At 40.7% G+C, this 15410-nt stretch overlaps 1 long non-coding RNA gene across 1 annotated transcript in view; it reads right to left on the reverse strand.

Moving 5' to 3' along the window:
• Positions 1–4821: 4821 nt before the first annotated feature.
• The window catches only part of LOC123377096, a 33414-nt gene continuing 22825 nt past the window's right edge, over positions 4822–15410 (reverse strand). Inside the window, exon 3 of the long non-coding RNA XR_006582082.1 lies at positions 4822–5146. This is a non-coding gene — a long non-coding RNA (uncharacterized LOC123377096). The remainder of the gene's footprint in view (positions 5147–15410) is intronic.

A 15410-nucleotide genomic window follows, 5' to 3' on the forward strand; every position in this document is an offset into this window, starting at 1 on the left:
GGGAAGGTTTAAACCTTGCAAATAAAAGCCACAGGTTAACCCTAAAATACCAGAACCCCAAGTAAGTGGTTAAACTGAAAGCCTAGGGTCTTCCTTAACATGAAGTCAAGAAAAAGCTATAGAGTCAAAAGAATGTAGAACAAGCTGACCTAAAGAATGATTTGTCTAAACCAAAGGCTTGGCATGACAAAAATGATTGTAACTGTACACTTGTGATAAAACTGATGTTATTGCTAATGATTGTAACTAACTTGTTGATGATACCAAAAACTGTAAAAATGTACAATGTGCAGGTTTTTTTTTGAAAAACTCTTGAACATATTGAGAGTAATACATAAGACCTCATTATGTTGTAAACGCCTTCATGGTTATATTGTTTCACTACATGACAACACTTTATGTTAAAAGGCCTGGTGATACTAATATTTCACAGTTAAGCCTGTATCTAATCTTGAAACAGTACACAGCAGAAAAACCACTACAAGCTTGAACTGCTGTGCAAAAGAGGAAACTGAGGTACAACACTTCACAGCCTTCCTGGCTGAATGCCAGAGTAAGTGCTCTCTAACGAACATTGATGGCTATGTTAAGTCAACACATAGACCAAACCCTGGAATCACTAAAGTATTTCACAAAAAGAACAGGAGTACTTGTGGCACCTTAGAGACTAACAAATTTATTTCAGCATGAGCTTTTGTGAGCTACAGCTCACTTCTTCGGATGCACAGAATGGAACACACAGACAGGAGATATTTATACATACAGAGAACATGAAAAGGTGGAAGTACACATACCAACAGGAAGAGTCTAATCAATTGAGATGAGCTATCGTCAGCAGGAGAAAAAAACTTTTGAAGTGATAATTAAGATGACGCATAGAAGGTGTGAGGAGAACTTAACATAGGGAAATAGATTCAATTAGTGTAATGACCCAACCATTCCCAGTCTCTGTTTAGGCCTGAGTTAATTGTGTCTAATTTGCATATTAATAAATAAAGTATTTCACAAAGTGTGGACTAAGTTTTTGGCTGGGGCCAAAGCCCTCAATAATTTGGCCTTACAAAGAATTCAGTGTAAACAAAGCTCATATCAATGTTGGAAGGTGGTACTTAAGATGTATCCAGGAGCTCTAATTTCGCCCTTCCACATCAGTCTCACCTTGGGGTGTGACGCATGGCTAGAAAGGGTTAAACATCCTGCAAAGTAAATAACCCTCAAAAGACATGCGGGGAGATAATGTTTGTGTATGTACATATGTATGAATAGAATCCACAATGTAATCAATAGTCCCTGTCTATGCTGTATTCTGATATCATTTAAATGAATTGTAAACACGGGATATCTCGGTATTCATCTCTCTTTGAAATGTACTGTGAATGGTGGAAGAAAAAGCAAATGGCCTTATGTTAGTTCCTATAGCTAAGTTTCAGTGATGAACCTCCTTCAAAGCCATCCTAATTACCTTTTGTTCCCCAAGGAAATCCCAATTTGTGAAAGAGGACATGAAATTATATAAAAGATCCTGGGGTCCTGATTCTGTCATCTCAGATCTGCTTAAGCTTCTTCAGGGGAAGTTTGAGTCGCAAGATCGAGATCACAGTTATGCTGGTACGCCCTGAATGTGAAATTTGGATATTGGACTATGAACTATTTCTGAAAAAACTCTTTGCAACCACAAAGCTCACCATCTCTGCTATGAATCTGCACCTAAATGAACTGAACTCATGTCTGTATGTATACTAATCTTTTAACCGTACTTCCTCTTTTGTTTTTTAATAAATTTTAGTTTAGTTAATAAGAATTGGCTGTAGCGTGTATTTGGGTAAGATCTGAAACATTCATTAACCTGGGCGGTAATGTGTCCGATCCTTTGGGATCTAACACTCTGAAACCTTTCATAAATAGTTCATAGGTTATAGTCCAGTGTCCAAATATCACATTCAGGGCATACCAGCATAACGGGGAGCTCATTCTTGCGACTCAAACTTCCCTTGAAGAAGCTTAAGCAGATCTGAGATGACAGAATCAGGACCCCAGGATCTTTTATATAATTTCATGTCCTCTTTCACAAATTGGGATTTCCTTGGGGAACAAAAGGTAATTAGGATGGCTTTGAGGGAGGCCCATCACCCGTACTTAGCTATACGAATTAATATAAGGCCATTTGCTTTTTCCTTTACCATTCACAGCACATTTCAAAGAGAGATGAATACCAACATATCATAGAATATCAGGGTTGGAAGGGACCTCAGGAGGTCATCTAGTCCAACCCCCTGCTCAAAACAGGACCAATTCCCAACTCAATCATCCCAGCCAGGGCTTTATCAAGCCTGACCTTAAAAACCTCTAAGGAAGGAGATTCCACCACCTCCCTAGGTAACCCATTCCAGTGCTTCACCACCCTACTAGTGAAAATGTTTTTCCTAATATCCAACCTAAACCTCCCTCACTGCAACTTGAGACCATTACTCCTTGTTCTGTCATCTGGTACCACTGAGAACAGTCTAGATCCATCCTCTTTGGAACCTCCTTTCAGGTAGTTGAAAGCAGCTATCAAATCCCCCCTCATTCTTCTCTTCTGCAGACTAAACTATCCCAGTTCCCTCAGCCTCTCCTCATAAGTCATGTGCTCCAGCATCCTAATCATTTTTGTTGCTGTTGCCCTCTGCTGGACTCTTTCCAATTTTTCCACATCCTTCTTGTAGTGTGGGGCCCAAAACTGGACATAGTACTCCAGATAAATGATATCAGAATACAGCATAGACAGGGACTGTTGATTACATTGTGGACCATACTCATACATATGTAAATACACAAAAACACAAACATTATCTTCCCGCATGTCTTTTAAGGGTTATTTATTTTGCAGGATGTTTAACCCTTTCTAGCCATGCCTCACACATGTCCTATTGAATTAGTGGAAGGGTTCCAAGAGTAGCCCCTCCTCTAAAAAATGTTTGTGTGCAAGAATTTTCCTTTCTTTTAGTAATTATTTGTTTAGCATGGTCTCAGTCTGTTCTTAGGGTGGTAAGTGAAACCATATTGGAAATCAATCCCTAACTCTTCCAGTAATGCTGGGCATGAAATAGCTGATTTAAATTATTTATAACAGGGAAGACAACTCCTTTATTACCTCTGGTCTCCATTGCCCACAGAGTTTATGCTTTTTTTTGAGGGAGGGGGCAGAGTTTCATAGATCTGCAGTACTGAACAGCTGTACTAAATTCTGCTGTCCTGACCTACACAAATCACACTCCTCATTCTAATATGAGGCATTATGTGGCAATTTGTGCAGATATTTGCAATCACATAATAATGAGTTTTATTATGTAATATTAAGGCCGTAACTATGTGGCTTGAGTTCTGTCTCATGCATACATACAGTCACACTCCTTAATTTTTACATACACACAGAAATAAGATTTGTAGTCAGTGAAAGCAGGGAAGCTTCTTTTTACCTGCTCATATCTCCAGTGAGTTTAAAGCTAGTTTTCTTCCTAAAAGGTTAGTGACCAACAGTAACCTTTTGCCTGGTGGACCTAGAAAGCCAGCAGTAGATATGATTCATTATGCCATGTCATAAATAAACAGATCAGGGTTAAGATCTCTTTTACCTGTAAAGGGTTAACATGCAGTACCTGATGACCACCTGACCAGAGGACCAATCAGAGACAAGATTTTTTCAAATCTCTGTGGAGGGAAGCCTTTGTCTGTGTTCTTTGTTAGAGAGCTCTCTTTGGATCTAAGAGAGGTCAGTCATGTCTCCAAGTTCTCCTGGAGTAGTTTCTACTATTTAATAGTGAGTATTTAATTAAAAAGGCGAATTAGTCTTTTAAGTTGTTTTCTACATTTGCAATTGTGTGTTTGCTAAAGGAAATTCTTTATTCCTGTTTGCTGTTACTTTGCTTTCACTGAGAAAGAAAGGGGGAGGGGGGATTCTCTCCAGAGATTGATAAGCTTAGACCCTGTATTGTTCTATCTTGAGTTACAGAGACAAGTTACCTTCTTTTTATTCTTTAATAAATTCTTTTTTTTTTTCTTTGGACTTGGTTAATTCCTTCTCTTGTGGAAATTCAGGGGAAGGGGAGGGGGGAAGAGAGAGTTCCTCCTGGGTTTGATTCAAGCAGTTTGAATCAGGTATCTCTTTCCAGGACTAGGGAAGGGGAGGGGGAGGTAAGTCCCTCTTTGTGTTGAGTCAAGGATTTGACTCGGTGTATATCTCTCCAGAGTGGCTAGGAGAGAGGGAGGGGGGAAGTGGGCTGCTTCCCTGTGTGTAGAGATTCAGGGACATTGAATCTGTGTTCCCCAGGGAAAGTTGGGGGACAGGCAGTGTGTCAGACACTTTAACCTGACTGGTGGCAGCGAGAACCAGACCTAAACTAGGATTTTAGTTTAGAGGGAAACTAAGGCAGGTCCCCACATTGGAACCCAACAGCTCCAAGTGGGGGTGAGACCTATGACATGCCATTAATACTAAAGCATTCATTAGGCCCACATTTCATGTAAGCAGTGATTTACTGAGTGCAGCGGAGATAGCAGCTATAGTATGTTAACAAATTGTTTTAATGTATTTTCTCATCTTTCATCTAAGCAAATTCCTAGTTATTTAAAGGTAATGGTTTAAATTCAATGCTGACTTACCTCTCTCTATGCAGTGTCATTGTAGTCAGTGGATTTAAACAGTATGTAAAGACAGTGGAGAATTTGGCCCTATTTATTAGTTCTGGTCAAGCTGAAAACCTTAATCAGAATTAGGACTCAATTGTATAATGTAAGGCACTGCACAAACATACAGATAGATAGATATACAGTTCCTGGCCTGATAAGCTTACATTCTAAGAAGACAAGCGACATTTACTACAACAGAGTTGTTACTCTGGATTTACTTTAGTGTAACTGAGGGCAGAATTTGGCCCATTGATTTTAATTGACTGTCAGAAACAGTCATGTATAGTTCATTGGCAGAGTATATATTATACTTCAATAAACTAATATTGAATTTAAAAAGTATCTACAAATGCTTTTCTTCACTGTGCACTCTTCTGCGATATTTGATGGGGGAAGAGTTCATCACCGCTGAGACTTTGACATCTCTATATAAAGGGTTTGCAGTACTTCCCACCCAATGTAATATCCTGATGTTAGCCTGGAGACATTAAATAAAAAGAAAGTAAAATGCTAAATGAGAAGATTTGTCTTTTTTTTTTTTTCCTGTTTACATTTAAATTAACCAGACTGTCCAACCTTGAGCAGCAGGAGTCACACAAAGGAGAGCTTACTATAAAGAGTTTAAGGTAAAGGGTTTTAGTTGGTAGGATAAGAGAGACACAGAGTTTGGTGCTATACAAATAAATACATTAATAATAATTAATTGGTCTCTGCTCTTCAGGTTCACATTCCCTTTGGACTGGATCCCAGTGGATCAGTGGAGGTTCAGGCTGAAAGAGCAGTGCTCTATAGCCTTTCCCTAAGGATGCTCAATATGTAAAGTTTCAGAGTAGCAGCCGTGTTAGTCTGTATCAGTGATAGTGTCCCAATTCAATATAAAATCCTTTTTGGAGAGTCTTTAATCCCCACGCAAAGTGATGGCATTGACTTCAATGGGATTTGTGCCTATATAAGCCAGGGCTGAATTTGGTCCTGACAGTCAAGAGAATGCCTCTATAAAATGACATGTGAGCAATATCACAAACCCAGGCTCCTAAGTGAGGGTATCTATTTTCATATTTGGGTTTTACATTTAGAACCTGCATATCTAAAATGGGTATTTCTGCACCTTAACTTGGTGCTCAAATTTGAGAGTTGAGCTCACATTTGATATAATGCAAATGGTAGCAATTAAAAAGTAAATCAAAACTTAGTTTTGTGTGTCTGTCAGCAGTCAGCCATGCAAATGAAATTTCAGAGGAATGTGCATTAGAGAAGTATAAACCATACTTCCCTCCCCCACCCTAGCAGCCTGTAGGAATGGGACTGTAGAGATTGAATTTGCACACATTCCTTTGTAACTGCAAGGAGGAGTAGATAGTTATCAGGTCTATAAGACCTTAAATGTGCATGCTTCTCTTTCCCAAAGATTCACTGGGCCAAACTGACTCCGGTGAAGTTAGACCAAGCATAAATTTGATCCATTAGCTCCAGAATGTATTTTATCAAGTGAAAGAATCTATTATAACTATTTTAGTATAAGTAGGCTCCTATGCAGCTGCACAGCTATTACATACCCAGAGATTAAACAGTATTTTTCCTGTCAACAGTTTGTCATTATTTCAGTTTTTAATGCAAAACAAGTCATCAATTTGAGGTCCTCTAGAGTAAACAAACATCAAGCTCATTTATATTTTACTGGCATAAAACCACATATTAAGAAAGGAATTTCTGAAAACCAACAGCACAAAAGGGGATCAGAGACATGATCCATATAATGAATTAGAACAAGACTTAGAAAATGGGTAGGGAGGAAATGAATGTGAAACACTCAGAAAATCAGTTCAAACTGGTCTCTGTTTCAAGTTTCAGAGGCTCCTGTTTACAATGGGGGAGATTCTGGAGGTGCAGCACAAAACTTGCAGTGGCTTTGAGTCATCTCTGCATCTGCACAAAACTGGACTGCTCTGCTGACATTGTTTAAATTCTGGCAGCCTCCCAGGGCTTTCCTATGGGCCACAGGGCTAACCAGAATCATCACAGCACTACAGCCTGCAACTTTATTCTGACATGCTACTCCTGCCTCTAGCCCTGCCCCATGTACCAGGGCTTACACAGAGGTCATGGGAAGGCAGACTTATAGTTGTGTTCTGCCTGGAGGAATTCTCCCCTGACCGGACACAGGCCTCTTAATGCCCTTTTACACTGCTCTGGCCCTAACAGTCATCATAAAGAGGCCAGATTGGGGGAGTGAGTATCTTACCCAATCTTGTTAGATATGGCTGGAACTCTAGATGCAGTTGCAACACCTCTGTAAATAGTTTTACTGGCTTAATAAATAGCCAGTTTAATTTTAGAAGCCTGGAGTCCTGTTATTACCCAGCACATGGTACATAAAACATGATGGCAGCAGTCTGTCTCATCATGAGACCCACAGCCAGGAAGAGAGTGTGATTAACAAGCAAATAAAGTAGCACATAGAAACAGAGCAATCCGGCAGCATGGAAGGACCTTGAGCACCAAGAATGCTGACTTTCCAGACAAAAAAATCTTACACAAAGCAGTGGGAGCAAGAAATTGAGTCTGTTTAAAGAGCTGGCCATCGGGATAAAAATGAGAAAATCAAAGTAAAGCCTTTTTACTACCTATTCTGATGAGAAAAATTACTACACGACCTCAATGCCTTGTGTTACTCAGAATAGTTAGCATTTTAGTATAGCAGGGCCATATCTACAAAAAGTAGCCACTAAAGATTTTAATTCACAATACAATCGAAAGACAATCTTTATATCCAGCAGTAAAAAATAAAAATAAATATGCACTTAATGGGAGGGGTGAGCTTGTACTGAAGAACACAACTCCCTGAAGTAGGGCTCTGTGTGGCTGAGGTAAATACAGAGGTCATCTTCAGCAGTGAGACAGACCCTGTATTTGTTTTTCAGTAAAGTCAGTGCTGAAAAATCAGCTTCCTACAGGTAGGTGGATGAAAATGGTCTGAGCGCTTTCAAAGCTGCAGATGACAGCTCTGGATATTCTTCTCTCACAGAAATTCAGAAGTTAGCAAGAGGTTGCTCAGAAAATCTCAGCCTCAATGTCTCATCACAGAAAAGGTCCATTAATGTTTCTTTCACTATAAGTGATATAACAGCACTTGCAGTCATTTCTGCATAAAACGGATTTCTAATCCATGCCTCTGTTTTCTGATCCTTTTCAGGGAAGTACTCCCGAAACTGCAGTTTAAGGTTTTCCAGGTGGCTGATGATAATGGGTTGCAAGGCATTTTCATCCAAAGAGTCATCCAGTTAAAAAAAAAAAAAACTTCAAAACTGCCACTGGCTACATGAGCATACCACAAGGAACGTTTCTTGATCCAGCTTTTGATTTTGTCAGTGAGAGAAGAGACAGAAGCGTCTTGCCTTTGAAGTGAGGCATTTAAAAAAAAGAGTCGTTCAAAAATGACTGCCTGGTAAACTAGCAAGGAAAGCCACTTGGTATCTGCAAATTTTTTGGCCAGTGGGGAATCTTTGTTTGAAAGAAAAAGTCTCATTTCCTCTCTGAGTGCAAACAAATGACTGAGAACCTTTCCCCGAGACAGCCACTGAATTTCTGTGTGGTAGAGAAACTGATGGTAGCTCAGCTCCCATCTCATCACACAAAAATCCAGACATACACTTGTTGAGCTACTCTTGAGGAAGTTGACTGTGCAAACAGCTTCTCTACGAACTTGTTTTCAAATGGGTAGAATTTTTTTTTGCATAATACGGTGAGACTCACAGGACTCATTGGTCTGATTCTCCTCTCACATCAGTCTTAATCAGGAGTAACTCATTGATAATCAGTAGAGCCACACCAATGGAAAAGTGATGGAAGTGAGAGGAGAACCAGGCCCAGTGAGTATTAAACAGGCAGGATTTGACCCCATTTCTTTGTTATTAGGATCAGGGCTCCTTCCATCTTTTGTTTGTCTTGTCTATATATATTTTAACCCCTATGGGAGAGTAATTATTTCTCATTATTTCTGTGTTCAGTGCCTCACAAAACAGGGGCTTCAATCTTGTTTGGGGCCGCTACTCCCTTCTGTAATACAAATAATAAATAATAGTAGGTTCAACCGTACAAAAAGTTCCAAAACTTTTCTGTAGCAGTTAAGCATTGTTCATGCTGGTTTCATAAATAATAGTTACATAACACAAATTTATTAGCTGGTATAAAATAACGAAATTCAAAATTGATAAAGGGAAACACCTTTTCACCCAATGCTTACTTAGACTGTGGAACTCATTGTCAAAGGATATTATTGACTGTCAGTGCTTATGAAGATTCAAAATGGGACTGGACATTGATGTGGATAAAAAGAATATCCAGTGTTCTAGTTGTTAATGCTAGCAACAAAAGTGGAAGGGTTCAGGGTTTACACTAAGTGTTCAAGATTAGGATGAGACTTTCATGAGGGACAAAATATCTCACATCTGCACACTGCAGAGTTCCTTGCACCTTCTCTAAAGCTTCTGGTGATGGCCACTGTTGGAGACAGGTTACTTGACTAGATGGACCGCTGATAATGCACTAGTATAGCAGTTCTTATGTTCCTAGTGAAACTTTTCAGTCCAAATTGATAACATTTCCTTTGCTGTTGCGGAACGTCTTCATTGTAAATAGTTTTTTTCTGTCTAAACCAGGATTGATCTGTTTCAACACAATGCATATTTTTGGATGTATATTTCTTGTTTCACAGACAATTGGAACCTGCACAGAAGGTGCATACATTTAATTGTATGCCTTCCCCTCGATTTGCTGAAAAAGGATAATTCAGTTCTTATTCTCCAATGGGAAGTAAATTTATTCTGATTCAGCACTCCCATCTCAGGTGCTTTTTCAGACTTTCACAGGAGTCCCAGATGGGCTTTAATCCATCAACAAAAGAAAGCCAACAAAATTGTGATTGTCTTGAATTAAATGTGACTGTGACATTAAACTTTCCTGTGCTTTTAAAATGAAAGGGAACTTCAAAAGCCTCATTGATGCAATCTGCCTCATGTCAATAGCTGAAATCCATGAACAAATACTGCCCTGGAGCTTGCATGTGATGATGTGGCATGAAACATTTAATTAAATTGAAACTCTGATGGAGCATTACATACATATATAGTAATGTGAATGGTTATACATTAATACATATTAGGCCTAGATATTTGGGGGGGCTCCGTGTTTAATTTACTCATATGTCAAAACATGCAAAATGTTTAAAAAAATATATTGTAATTGCAGTAGCAGTTACAGCAATAAGAGTATTGATAAAGTAAGAGTAAATGTTTCCAAGCACCCCAAACCTGGGGAGAAGTTTAGATCCAGATCTGAATCTGAACTCTGAAGTCCAGTCATTTCTCTAGTATTGAATTCCACTATATTAAAAAGTTAAAGCCACCTGAAAGTAGACTCCATTATTTGTGGTGCTATCAGGTTCTGACCATCTGCTCAGGTATCAGTATTATATAACACCAGGAGAGTCCATGATAACTATTCATCAGTAGAGAAAGAAACTGTGTCACAGGCAGACTTTTTTTTTTTTTTTTTAAACTGGACAAGCAGTGGTACTTCAGATGATTCTGGATGAGTTTCAGCTGAAGCCCACGTTGTGTGTATATTAATGAAGAAGTTAATTCATCCAGCGGGAATGTCCTCAAACAGAGGAGATGGAAATATTTTTGGAAACAATCAGTAGGCACTGAAAAAAATTCTTAATGATAGTACAAGAAACATTTTGCTTTACTAAGAAAACAACTGCTTGAACCATGCCACCTCTTGCTTCTTGTATTTTTAATTAAGTATTAATCATCAGTTGTTTAATCATAATAAGGTTCTTCAGGAGCAAAATCAGAGACTGATTTGTTTTATGGGCGGTGCAAGTCAACACAAAGGATTGGATCTAAGCTGCACCTCTCAGGAAAGTCTTCTCGGGAAACAGGGTCGGGGCTTGACATCACCCTTCCTCCGCCTGATGTGTGCCCCCTGGAAGCAGCCCACTATGGAGATGCTTTGCAGTAGAGAATAGCCTGAGTGCACAGCATATAACTAAATGCTGCTTCTCAGCAGCAGCGCTGGCAACTTCATGCCTGAACACAATGTGGGTATGTTCCTAATGAGTCTGTGTACATTTATAACATTTCCCTGCATACTATTTTAAGCCCTCAGTTTGCCCAGTGCCTGCCAGGATTATTCCTGGTTTTGGCTGGTGCCGCAAGTGCATTCCTCTTCTGAGCAACAATTTTACTCATCACTAGAAAGTAAATTCTACACGACGTAGCCTCAGATAGGCAAGCAGAACACAACACACTGAGTTTAATTTCACTCACTATTCATTTCTCTGGTTTCTCTTCCCTCCTATAGTTTGCTTTTGTTTTACATTCATTTGATGCTCCAATAGAAACAAACAGTCACATTATCTGCTTTGAACACTTTTTCCTGTGAACCCAGGGCCCAGTCCTGCTCCCACTGAGGTCAATTACAAAACTCTCATTGCGTTAAACAGGAGCAGGATTGGGTGTGCTGTAGGGCGGCAAACATTTTTAACCAGTTCATTTTTGTCTTTTTCTTGTGCGGAGGAGAAGAGAGCCGAAGAGCAGCTACAGCATGGTTCAGTAAACTAAGCGTGGGAATAGGAGCCAGGAACACTAGAATTCTGCCAGTGACTCCCAATCTGTAAAATAGACACAATAATACCTACCTACCAGGGTGTTGTGACAATTAAGTAGATAATGTTTGTAAAGCATTTTGAAGTGTTTATTGGAAGGGAGAAAGGGTAACATTTGCTATTGCAGATCCTTACTCTCCTTTTTTGTTTCAAAAGCAATTACACACTTGACCAGACAGCCTGCTTTCTCAGACATTCCTTACAGCTCAGATACAGAGGAAGCAGCTACTCAAATGCCATGGTGATCAGAGAACTATAGAAATGAGAAAGATTAGATTAAACTTGAAATGTTAAAGATTTGACTATGGAAGTGGGGTGGACTGCGGATGTATCTCAGTGCTATAGAACTGAAAGACCTGAAATTGCTGTCTCTATTTTCCATTATTAACTGGCAGATTAGTTGGGAAGTACTCAGCCTAGTTTAGGGGGATTACAAAATTCTGGCCATTATAGTTTTATCACCCTTGCAACTGACTACATAAAATTCTCAATTTCTTTGTGGCAGGAATTTTCCACCAAATAAATCTGAATGAAAGTCCCCTCAATTGTAATACATTAATAAGTCCAGTGATGAAGTCAGACAGTAAGAGCCGGGTTCTCAAACTTCACTGCACCATGACTCCCTTCTGACAACAAAAGTTACTACACAACCCCAGGAGGGGACCGAAGCCTGAGCCCACCTCAGCCCCGCCACTTCGGGTGTGAGGAGCCAAAGCCAAATCCTGAGCCCTGCCGCCCTGGGCAGCGGGGCCAAAGCCCAAGGGCTTCAGGCCCAGGTGAGGGGGCCTGGAAACCGTAGCCCTGCCAGCCAGGGCTGAAGCCCTCAGGCTTCGGCCCTAGGCTGTTGGGCTGGGGCTTCGGCCCAGGGCCCCAGCAAGTCTAATGCCAGGCCCTGGCAACCCCATTAAAATGGGGTCACGCCCCACTTTGGGCTTCCACCCCACAGTTTGAGAATCTCTGAGTAAGAGCATAATCAGGAAGAAGGTGCAAGATATACAACACCTCAAATAATTAGATCTATGTTGCTGTTGCGCCACTCAAGTTTTCCCCCGTGAATGGCAAGGGGCAGCTGGTACAAATGCAAACTCCCATTTGTACAGAATGAGCTACCAAGGTGGGAGCAGCAATACTGAAAACTGAGCATTCAGAGATCTGCGTCTGCACTTTGAGCCGTGATGATACTATCTGTCTGAAATCCCAGTTTGAGCAGTTGCCATAACATTGCATCCAAACATCCTTATTTAGGGCTGCAGCGACACCCACTTCCTTTCCCAGAAGCTGGCTGCCCACAGAAGGGAAACTTTATACACTGAACAATTGCACACGTATAAGAAAGAATAAAATGCTAGAAGGTCAGTGTACATGTTTACTGAAAGCATATACTACTCATTAATCAGATGACTTGCTACAGACAATAAGAATAGCATTCCCCTCTGTCTATGCACTCTGAGTGCCATGATATTCAAACTACACTACTAAGTCAAAATCTCTGGTCTAAAGGATTCATTATGTTCCAATGGTTTAAACAACATGTATATGCAACTTAAATCTGTGCGTATCCAGGACTAACTAGGCCACTCAAAACTTCATTGGAGAAGTGGGGCTAGAGCTCAAATCCTCGTGCTCCAAAAGCAAAGTCCCCACTACCACAAGAACTGAAGGAGAATTCCTATTAGCTATTAGTAATATAGGCCTATGACACAGAGATTAGCTGTTCTAAATTTACAGAGCAGAGGGTATGATGTACACACACTAGCCAGTTTGTTACAATATGTGTAATAGGCTATCATAAATACCTGTTTACAAAAGAATCAATTATGTAAAATGTATAGTTACTGGCCTGGCAGCCATAAACAATAGAAGGGAAAGTGATCAGGAACAGTCAGCATAGATTCACCAAGGGCAAGTCATGCCTGACTAAGCTAATTGCCTTCTATGATGAGATAACCGGCTCTGTGGATGAGGGGAAAGCAGTGGATGTGCTATTTCTGGACTTTAGCAAAGCTTTTGATACAGTCTCCCACAGTATTGTTGCCAGCAAGTTAAAGAAGTATGGGCTGGATGAATGGACGGTGAGGTGGATAGAAAACTGGCTAGATGGTCGGGCTCAACGGGTAGTGATCAATGGTTCCATGTCTAGTTGGCAGCCGGTATCAAGTGGAGTGCCCCAAGGGTCGGTGCTGGGGCCGGTTTTGTTCAATATCTTCATTAACGATCTGGAGGATGGTGTGGACTGCACCCTTAGCAAGTTTGCAGATGACACTAAACTGGGAGGAGTGGTTGATACGCTGGAGGGTAGGGATAGGATACAGAGGGACCTAGACAAATTAGAGGATTGGGCCAAAAGAAATCTGATGAAGTTCAACAAGGACAAGTGCAGAGTCCATGCACTGCTACAGACTAGGGACCGAATGGCTGGGCAGCAGTTCTGCAGAAAAGGACCTAGGGGTTACGGTGGACGAAAAGCTGAATATGAGTCAACAGTGTGCCCTTGTTGCCAAGAAGGCTAATGGCATTTTGGGTTGTATAAGTAGAGGCATTTCCAGCAGATCGAGGGATGTGATCAGTCCCCTCTATTCAGCACTGGTGAGGCCTCATTTGGATTACTGTGTCCAGTTTTGGGCCCCACACTACAAGAAGGATGTGGATAAATTGGAGAGAGTCCAGCGGAGGGCAACAAAAATGATTAGGGGGCTGGAGCACATGACTTATGAGGAGAGGCTGAGGGAACTGAGATTGTTTAGCCTGCAGAAGAGAAGAATGAGGGGGGATTTGATAGCTGCTTTCAACTACCTGAAAGGGGGTTCCAAAGAGGATGGATCTAGACTGTTCTCAGTGGTAGCAGATGACAGAACAAGGAGTAATGGTCTCAAGTTGCAGAGGGGGAGGTTTAGGTTGGACATTAGGAAAAACTTTTTCACTAGTAGGGTGGTGAAGAACTGGAATGGGGTACCTAGGGAGGTGGTGGAATCTCCTTCCTTAGAGGTTTTTAAGGTCAGGCTTGACAAAGCCCTGGCTGGGATGATTTAGTTGGGTTTGGTCCTGCTTTGAGCAGGGGGTTGGACTAGATGACCTCCTGAGGTCCCTTCCAACCCTGAGATTCTATGATTCTATGATTCTAAGGGAGAAATATCTTTGGTTATACAACACCTCTGGGATTAGAAATTCTGCTGCAAGCCAAACAGTCTGCAGACAAAAACAAGGTTGTTGCCTGCAGAGCCAGCTGTACCCCGGTACATACGAGCCCAATAGAATTGAAGATATTAGATTCCAGTCCTACATGAGGAGAGATTCTTGGAGCTACATACATTCTTTCAGAATAGCAAAGCCTCCAGGGGAGAATGTTCTTTAAACTCTACACACCAGGGGAAGCTTTAAAAAGAAGATACCGAGCCTATTCACACAAAGTGCTGTTACACAAAGAAATCTGGCCCAGTGTAAGCAATTTACTTAGCCCGTGTTTTGTTTTTCGTTTAACCATTCTGGCTATTATTGTTTGGAAAGATGGTTCTTCCCTCACAACACAGCAGCTACTGCTTCTTGGTCATAAATTGAACTCACAGCTAGAGCTCTGCAAAACTCTTGTGGTTTTGTTTCAATGGGATTCGTGTGAACTTTGTCTTTGGTTTTGATCAATGTGGATTTGCACCCATAAGTCTTGCTTAAGTTCCAGATTCACCAACATGAAAATCAAGTGAAAGCACTGACCTTCATGTACATTTGCTTTTCCAAAAGGTGAACAACTCTCATTTAAAGTCAAATCTTGTAAGCAGCACAGATGGTTTCAGAAATAATGAACCCAAATGTTCTCCATCCCAACTGTAAAGGACTTGGGTGTTATGGATTTGGGGGATTTCTTGGGACAATTCCTAGATGTAATGGGGTCATTTTATGTAAAACGTGAAGTTAGTCTTGCTCCAAAATATCCTGTCTGTTGACTCTCAGAGCATGGTGCAAAGTCCATCTCTTACTCAGGCTGAGACTGGCATTTGTGGGTGAAGTAGGCTACAGTTTGATTTAATTTCTGGTTGGTTATTTTCTCTCTTTGTGGAAAGAGGACATTGCTGGCTTC

This window comes from Mauremys mutica, chromosome 9 (genome assembly GCF_020497125.1).
Source record: "Mauremys mutica isolate MM-2020 ecotype Southern chromosome 9, ASM2049712v1, whole genome shotgun sequence".
NCBI lineage: Eukaryota > Metazoa > Chordata > Testudines > Geoemydidae > Mauremys > Mauremys mutica.